Source organism: Neomonachus schauinslandi, chromosome 14 (genome assembly GCF_002201575.2).
Source record: "Neomonachus schauinslandi chromosome 14, ASM220157v2, whole genome shotgun sequence".
Lineage (NCBI taxonomy): Eukaryota > Metazoa > Chordata > Mammalia > Carnivora > Phocidae > Neomonachus > Neomonachus schauinslandi.
In genome coordinates this window covers 70998691-71006556 of record NC_058416.1, presented here as the reverse complement: position 1 = coordinate 71006556, position 7866 = coordinate 70998691, and the positions used below count along the sequence as shown (strand labels likewise).

General features: G+C 38.5%; 1 pseudogene; it reads right to left on the bottom strand.

The window, feature by feature from the left end:
• Positions 1 to 1517: 1517 nt before the first annotated feature.
• Positions 1518 to 7866, bottom strand: part of LOC110592472 — an 11568-nt pseudogene continuing 5219 nt past the window's right edge.

Below are 7866 nucleotides of genomic sequence, written 5' to 3'. Positions count from 1 at the left end.
CCCGATGTGGGGCTCGATCCCAGGACCCTGGGATCATGACCTGAGCAGAAGGCAGACGCTTAACGACTGAGCCACCCAGGCGCCCCGATTATTTGTTTTTTGGGTGTTGAGTTTGAGAAGTTCTTTATAGATCTTGGATACCAGCCCTTTATCTGTAGTGTCATTTGCAAATATCTTCTCCCATTCTGTGGGTTGCCTGTTTGTTTTGTTGACTGTTTCCTTTGCTGTGCAGAAGCTTTTTATCTTGATGAAGTCCCAAAAGTTCATTTTTGCTTTTGTTTCACTAGCTTCTGGAGATGTATCTTGAAAGAAGTTGCTGTGGGCAATGTCAAAGAGGTTACTGCCTATGTTCTCCTCTAGGATTTTGATGGATTCCTGTCTCACATGGAGGTCTTTCATCCATTTTGAGTTTATCTTTGTGTATGGTGTTAGAGAATGGTCGAATTTCATTCTTCTGCATGTGGCTGTCCAATTTTCCCAGCACCATTTATTGAAGAGACTGTCTTTTTTCCATTACGTTTTTTCTTGCTTTGTCAAAGATTATTTGACCATAGAGTTGAGGGTCCATATCTGGGTTCTCTATTCTGTTCCATTGGTCTATATGTCTGTTTTTGTGCCAGTATCATGCTGTCTTGGTGATCACAGCTTTGTAATATAGCTTGAAATCGGGCAACGTGATGCCCCTAGCTTTGTTTTTCTTTTTCAACATTTCCTTGGCGATTCGGGGTCTTTTCTGATTCCATAAAAATTTTAGGATTGTTCGTTCCAGCACTTTGAAAAATGTCACTGGAATTTTGATTGGGATGGCATTGAAGGTATAGATTGCTATGGGTAGCATAGACATTTTAACAATGTTTATTCTTCCGATCCATGAGCATGGAATATTTTTCCATCTTTTTGTGTCTTCTTCAATTTCTTTCATGAGTGTTTTGTAGTTCCTAGAGTATAGATCCTTTACCTCTTTGGTTAGGTTTATTCCGAGGTATCTTATGGTTTTTGGTGCTATTGTAAATGGAATTGTTTCTCTAATTTCTCTTTCTACAGTTGCGTTGTTAGTGTATAAGAAAGCAACTGATTTCTGTGCATTGATTTTGTATCCTGCCACATTACTGAATTGCTGTAGGAGTTCTAGTAATTTGGGGGTGGAGTCTTTTGGGTTTTCCACATAAAGTATCATGTCGTCTGAGAAAAGAGAGAGTTTGACTTCTTCTTTGCCAATTTGAATACCTTTTATTTCTTTTTGTTGTCTGATTGCTGTTGCTAGGACTTCTAATACTATGTTGAACAACAGTGGCAAGAGTGGGCATCCTTGATGTGTTCCTGATCTTAAGGGAAAGGCTCTCAGCTTTTCCCCATTGAGGATAGAGTTCTTTATATATTCTTGACACAACTCCATTGTCAGATCATGATTTTCAAATATATTCTTCCATTATGTGGGATTTCTTCATTTTTTTTTTTTTTAAAACAAGGAAGCCATACGTGTATAAACTATTTATTAACAGATAAGGCCTACAGATTTATTTCTTCTTGGACATAGTCACAGTGCAGCCATATTGGCCTGTGGTCTTGGTGTGCTGGCCTGGGACACAAAGTCCCCAGAAGTGACACAGCCCTCTGTGGGCTCAAATCTTCTTCATCCTAAGTCTTCATGAAGTTTGTTGTCCAGACCATTGGCCAGGACCTAGCTGTATTTTCTATCCTTCACATCATTTTCTATGTTCCAGAACCAGTCTGGGATCTTATACTGGTGTGGATTCTGCATAATGGTGATCACACATTCCACCTCACCCTCAAGGAGCTCTCCAGACCCCTTGGTGAGGTCAATGTCTGCTTTCCTCAATACCACATATCTTTGCCCCACACCCTTAATTGCAGTGATGGCAAAGGCTATTTTCCACCGCCCATCAATACTGGTGTTGAGTACTCACAAAATATGCTGGAATTCTCAGCGATCACTAAAAACATGGCAGTGGTTCTAGTGGCAGCATGCAGGCCTCCTTTGGAAGACCTCTTTTCACTTTCTTGATGCTGTCCTTTGACACACAAAGTGTTTAATTTTAATTAAGTCCAATTTATCTATTTTCTTTTGTTACTTGTGTTTTTGGTATTATATTTAAGAAATCACTACCTATGGGGCACCTGCCTGGCTCATTAGGTAGAACATGCAACTCTTGATTTCTGGGTCATGACCTCAAGTCCCATGTTGGGCATAGAAATTACTTAAAAAAAAATAAAATAGGGCTGCCTGGGTGGCTTAGTTGGTTAAGGGTCTGCCTTCAGCTCAGGTCATGATTTCAGGGTCCTGGGATCAAGCCCCATGTCGAGCTCCCTGCTCAGTGGGGAGTCTGTTTCTGCCCCTCTCCCTGCTCCTTCTCTCTCTCACTCACTCTCTCTCAAACAAATAAAATCTTTAAATAAAGAAATAAAATAAAAATCACTGTCTAACCCAAAGTCACAAAGATTTAGTCCTGTGTTTTCTAAAAAGTGTTTTATTGCCCTTGCTCTTATGTTTGGGTCTTTGATGCATTTTGCGTTCATTTTTGTGTATGGTGTGAGGTAGGGGTTCAAATTCATTCTTTTGCATGTGGAAATCTAGTTGTCCAGCACCATTTGTTTTTTTGTTTGTTTTTGTTTTTGTTGGGTTTTTTTGTTTTTTTGGTTTTTTTAAGATTTTATTTATTTGACAGAGAGAGCAAGAGAGCACAAGCAGGGGGAACAGTAGAGGGAGAGGGAGAAGCAGGCTCCCCGCCAAGCAGGGAGCCCAATGTGGGGCTCGATCCTAGGACCCTGAGATCATGACCTGAGCCAAAGGCAGACACTTAACCATGAGCGACCCAGGCGCCCTGTCCAGCACCATTTGTTGAAAAGACCATTCTTTCCCCCACTGAGTGGTCTTCACACCATTGTTGAGAATCAACTGACCATAAATGTGAGGGTTTATTTCTGGACTCTCAATTCCATTGATCTATGTTATTCTTATGCCAGTACCACACTGACTTGATTACTGTAATTTTATAGATTTTAAAATTGGGAACTGTGGGTGCCTAGGTGGCACAGTTGGTTGGGCAGCCGACTCTTGGTTTTAGTTCGTGTTCTCAGGGTTATGGAATCAAGCCCCGCATTGGGCTCTGCACTCAGCATAGAATCTACATAAGACTCTCCCTTTCTCTTTGCCCCTCTCCCCAGCTCGCATGCACGTGCACTCTCTCTCTCTCAAATAAATAATTTTTTTTTATTATTTTTTTTAATTGGGAAGTGTGAGTCCTTTAAGTTTGTTCTTCTTTGTCAAGATTGTCTTGGCTATTCTGAGTACCCTATACTTCCACATGGATTTTAGGATCACCTTGTAGATTTCTGCAAAAAAGGCAGATGGGATTTTTATAGGGAATGCACTTAATCTGCACATCACTTGGGGAAATATTGCCATTTTAATACTGTTAAGTCGGGCGCCTGGGTGGCTCAGTCGGTTAAGCGACTGCCTTCGGCTCAGGTCATGATCCTGGAGTCCCAGGATCGAGTCCTGCATCGGGCTCCCTGCTCAGCGGGGAGTCTGCTTCTCCCTCTGACCCTCCTCCCTCTCATGCTCTCTGTCTCTCATTCTCTCTCTCAAATAAATAAATAAAATCTTAAAAAAAAAAAAAATACTGTTAAGTCTTCTGGTCCATGAACATGGAATATCAAAATTAGACTTACTCTTATTTTAAAATTACATTCCTTAAACTGCTCAGTCCAACTGCTAAAACAAAATAACCAAAAAAACAAAAAACAAAACAAACAAAAAAAAAACCTCAACCCCAAAGAACTGAATCCATTCCAACTTTACTTGATGCTGGAGTTCAAAAGAAAGAAAAATGACCAGTTACATAGAGATCCCAACAATATTTTTTAGAATGTTTGCCCTTTAAATCTAACCATTACCCTCTTCTCCCCTCCCATTTCCACTTTCTACTTATTTGGCCGATTACTTTCCAATACATATTTTTCTTTTAGTCTATTCTATCATTACTTTCTCCTCCTCATCTTTCAAAAACTATTTTTTCTTGTGTCTAATCTAAAAATGAGCAGTAATGACTTTCTATATGCATGATTTGGCAAAATATAACTATCAAGGTTAATTTGATTTTTCCTTTTATGATGACTAACGCTAGAGAACAATAATCTTAGTAATTTTCATCTTCATCAAAGTGATATTCTTTATGCAATTCTACAAGTGCAATGAATATTAATAATAAATTTTTCCTACCAATTGCTGACCCAAGTCTACAGTAAGTTGAACCATTAGCATGGCAGTTTTTGAACTTCCACTATGGCAAACTTAGCCAATGATGGCATGGAAATGCCAAATGGATAATTATGGAATGGGAAGCCACATACAATAATATGCCTCCTCTTATTTAACAGTCAGAGCTAACCTATTTTTTTACTCTTGCAAAATGACAACACAAAGTCAGGTTTTCTGTGTTACTTGGACCACCTACTATTTCTTAGCAATCCTGTTCTTTATCCACAAAATAGTACCACATCCTCATTATAAATCATCAATTATTTCTCAACTAGAATTTCAACAAATCACATTTCAGATTGCTACAGGTAACTTTTACACTATTAATCATTTAAAATAATGCATGTCAGGGGCACCTGGCTGGCTCAGTCAGTAGAGCATGTGACTCTTGATCTCAGGTCCATGAGTTCAAGCCCCACACAGGGCACAGAGCTTACTTAATTAAAAAAAAAAAAAAATCCCACTAAAATAATAAATGTTTTTCAGACTGAAATATCCTCTCTTAGAGATGAGAGAGAGAGAGAGAGAGGAGGAGGAGGCAACAGAGGGAGAGAGAGAATCTCAAGCAGACTCCATACTGAGTGTGGATCCTGACATGGGGCTCCATCTCAGGACCCTGAGATCATGACCAGAGCCAAAATTAAGAGTCAGACACTTAACTGACTGAGCCATCCAGGCGCCCCACACTTTTATTACTTTTAATAATACTTACAAATGCACTGTCGAATACCTATGTAGTAGCCTAGATTTAGCAGGCCTTCACAATACAACTGTGTGGTGCTAGAGACTCTTTCACTATTCCTCAAGCACTCACAGGGATGTCTTAGATCACAGAAAAGTAAGAGAGACAGGAAGAGGTTTGAGGTTTTTGCTTGTGGCTTTTCTTTGTGGGTTTTGGGTTTGGGGGAGGGTAGGTTTGTCTATGCTTTGGGGTTTGTTTGCAGGGTTTTTTTGATTTTGTTTGTTTGGGTTTGGTGTTTTGTTTGCTTTTTGTTCTTTGGCCTGCTTTTAAATGTAGTTATTTAGCAGAAGAAGATAAACAACAAATATCAAATCCCCACCACATGTAAGGCATTGTTCTTAGTATCTATCAACATTTTCTTTAACAGTTCTTTGGGATGGAGATTACCGTTCCATTATACATACAGGAACACTGTGATGTATAACAGTGAAGATTGTCAAAACTCTTACAACTAGTAAGTAGAAGAGCCAAAACCTAGAAACTTGAACAGACTACCACTAAATGATGAGATTAAAAGACTTATCCAAAACTCAACTATTTTTCTTCTACAGACTAGCAATGAACTAGTGATAAACAATGACAATATGAAATTAAAAAACAAAAACAAAAACAGTTCCATATAGAATAGCATCACATAAAATAAAATACTTAGGAATAAATTTTTGAAAGAAGTGCAAGACTTGGACCTGAAAACTACAAAACACCATTGAAAGGACAGATTAAACACAATCTCTATAAAAATCCCAGCTAATTTTTGGCAAAAATTTAAAAACTGATCGTAAAATCCATATGTAAGGGACTGAGAAAAGCCAAAACAGCCTTGAAAAAAAACAAAGTTACAAATACATTTAATTTCAAAACCTATTACAGAGCTACTATAATCAAATAGTTTTGTACTGGCATAAGGATAGACAATAGAATAGAATTGAGAGTCCAAAAGTAAAACCTAACGTACAGTCAGCTGGGTTTCAATAGGGTGTAAAGACCATTCAATGGGATAAAAACAATCCTTTCAATATATAGTGCTAGGACAACTGGATCACTACATGCAAAAGAATGAATTGGGTCACTACCTGACACCACACACAAAAATTAACTCAAAATGGATCAAAAACCTAAATATAAGGGCTAAAAACAGAAAATTCTTAGAAGAAAGCATGGGGTAAATCTTCATGACCTTGGATTTTGCAATGCATTCTTAGCTATGACACCAAAAGCATGAACAACAAAAGATAAAACAGATAAATTGGACTTCATCACAATTAAATTTTTTTTTTTTTCTGGCAACAAAGTACATTATCAAAAAAGTGAAAGACAACATACAGGAGAAAATATTTGTGAATCAAATATCTGACTAGGGTTTAGTATCCAGAATATTTAAATAACTCCTACAACTCAATATAAGACAAATAACAATTAAAAAATGGACCCAAAAAATGGACAAAGGATTTTAATAGACATTTCTCCAAAGAAGATATACAAATGGCAATAAGCACCAAAAAATATCCCCAACATCATTAGTCATCAAGGAAATGTAAATCAAAATTGCAATGAGATACCATTTTATACCTACTAGGATGGCTAAAGTTAAAAAAAAAAAAAGACAATAACAAGTATTGGCAAGGATGTAGAGAAACTGGAACCCTCATAATTTGCTGGTGGAGGGCGCCTGGGTGGCTCAGTTGGTTAAGCGACTGCCTTCGGCTCCGGTCATGATCCTGGAGTCCCAGGATCGAGTCCCGCATCTGCTTCTCCCTCTGACCCTCCCCCCTCTCATGTGCTCTCTCTCTCTCGTTCTCTCTGTCTCAAATAAATAAATAAAATCTTTTTTTTTTTTTATTTGAGACAGAATGAGAGAGAGAGAGCACATGAGAGGGGGGAGGGTCAGAATAAATAAAATCTTTAAAAAAAAAAAAAATTTGCTGGTGGAAATGTAAAACAATGTAGTACCTTAGGAACAGTCTGTCAGCTCCACAAAAGGTTAGAAAAGAGTTACCATATGACCCAGCAATTAGGATACACCCAAGAGAAATTAAAACATACATCCACACTAAAACTTACACATAAACGTTCACAGCAGCATTATTCATAATAACCAAACAGTGGAAAAAACCTACATGTCTATCAAGGGATAAATAAATAAACAAGTGGCACCTGGGTGGCTCAGTTGGTTAAGCATCTGACTGCAGCTCAGGTCATGATCTTGGGGTCCTAGGGTCAAGCCCTGCATTGGACTCCTCACTCAGGGGGGGGGGGGGGGGGAGGTTGAACTTGTCCCTCTGCCCCTCCCCATGCTCCTATTCCATCTCTCTCTCTCTTTCTCTCCCTCTCTCAAATAAATAAAATCTTTTTAAACAATGGATAAACAAAATGTAGTATATCCATTCAATGGAATATTACCCAGTAAGAAAAAGGAATGAAGTACTTATACATGCTACAACACGGATGAACCTTAAAAATCATTGGTCTAAGTGAGAAGCCAGACTACATATTGTAAGATTACATCATGTGAAATGTCCAGAATAGCAAAATTTGTACAGACAGAAAGTAGGTTATTGCTAGCAGGTGGGAGAAAAGTGAACAAGGAATGTTAATGTGTATGGGATTTCTTTGAAATATGATGAGCAGATAATGGTGATGTTGGACATATAGTGAATATTCACTATAAACCATGAAATTGTACATCAAAACGGTTGATTTTACAGTAGGTGAATTATACCTCAAAAAAGCTGGGTTTGGGGGCACCTGGGTGGCTCAGTTGGTTAAGCGACTGCCTTCGGCTCAGGTCATGATCCTGGAGTCCCAGGATCGAGTCCCGCATTGGGCTCCCTGCTCGGCAGGG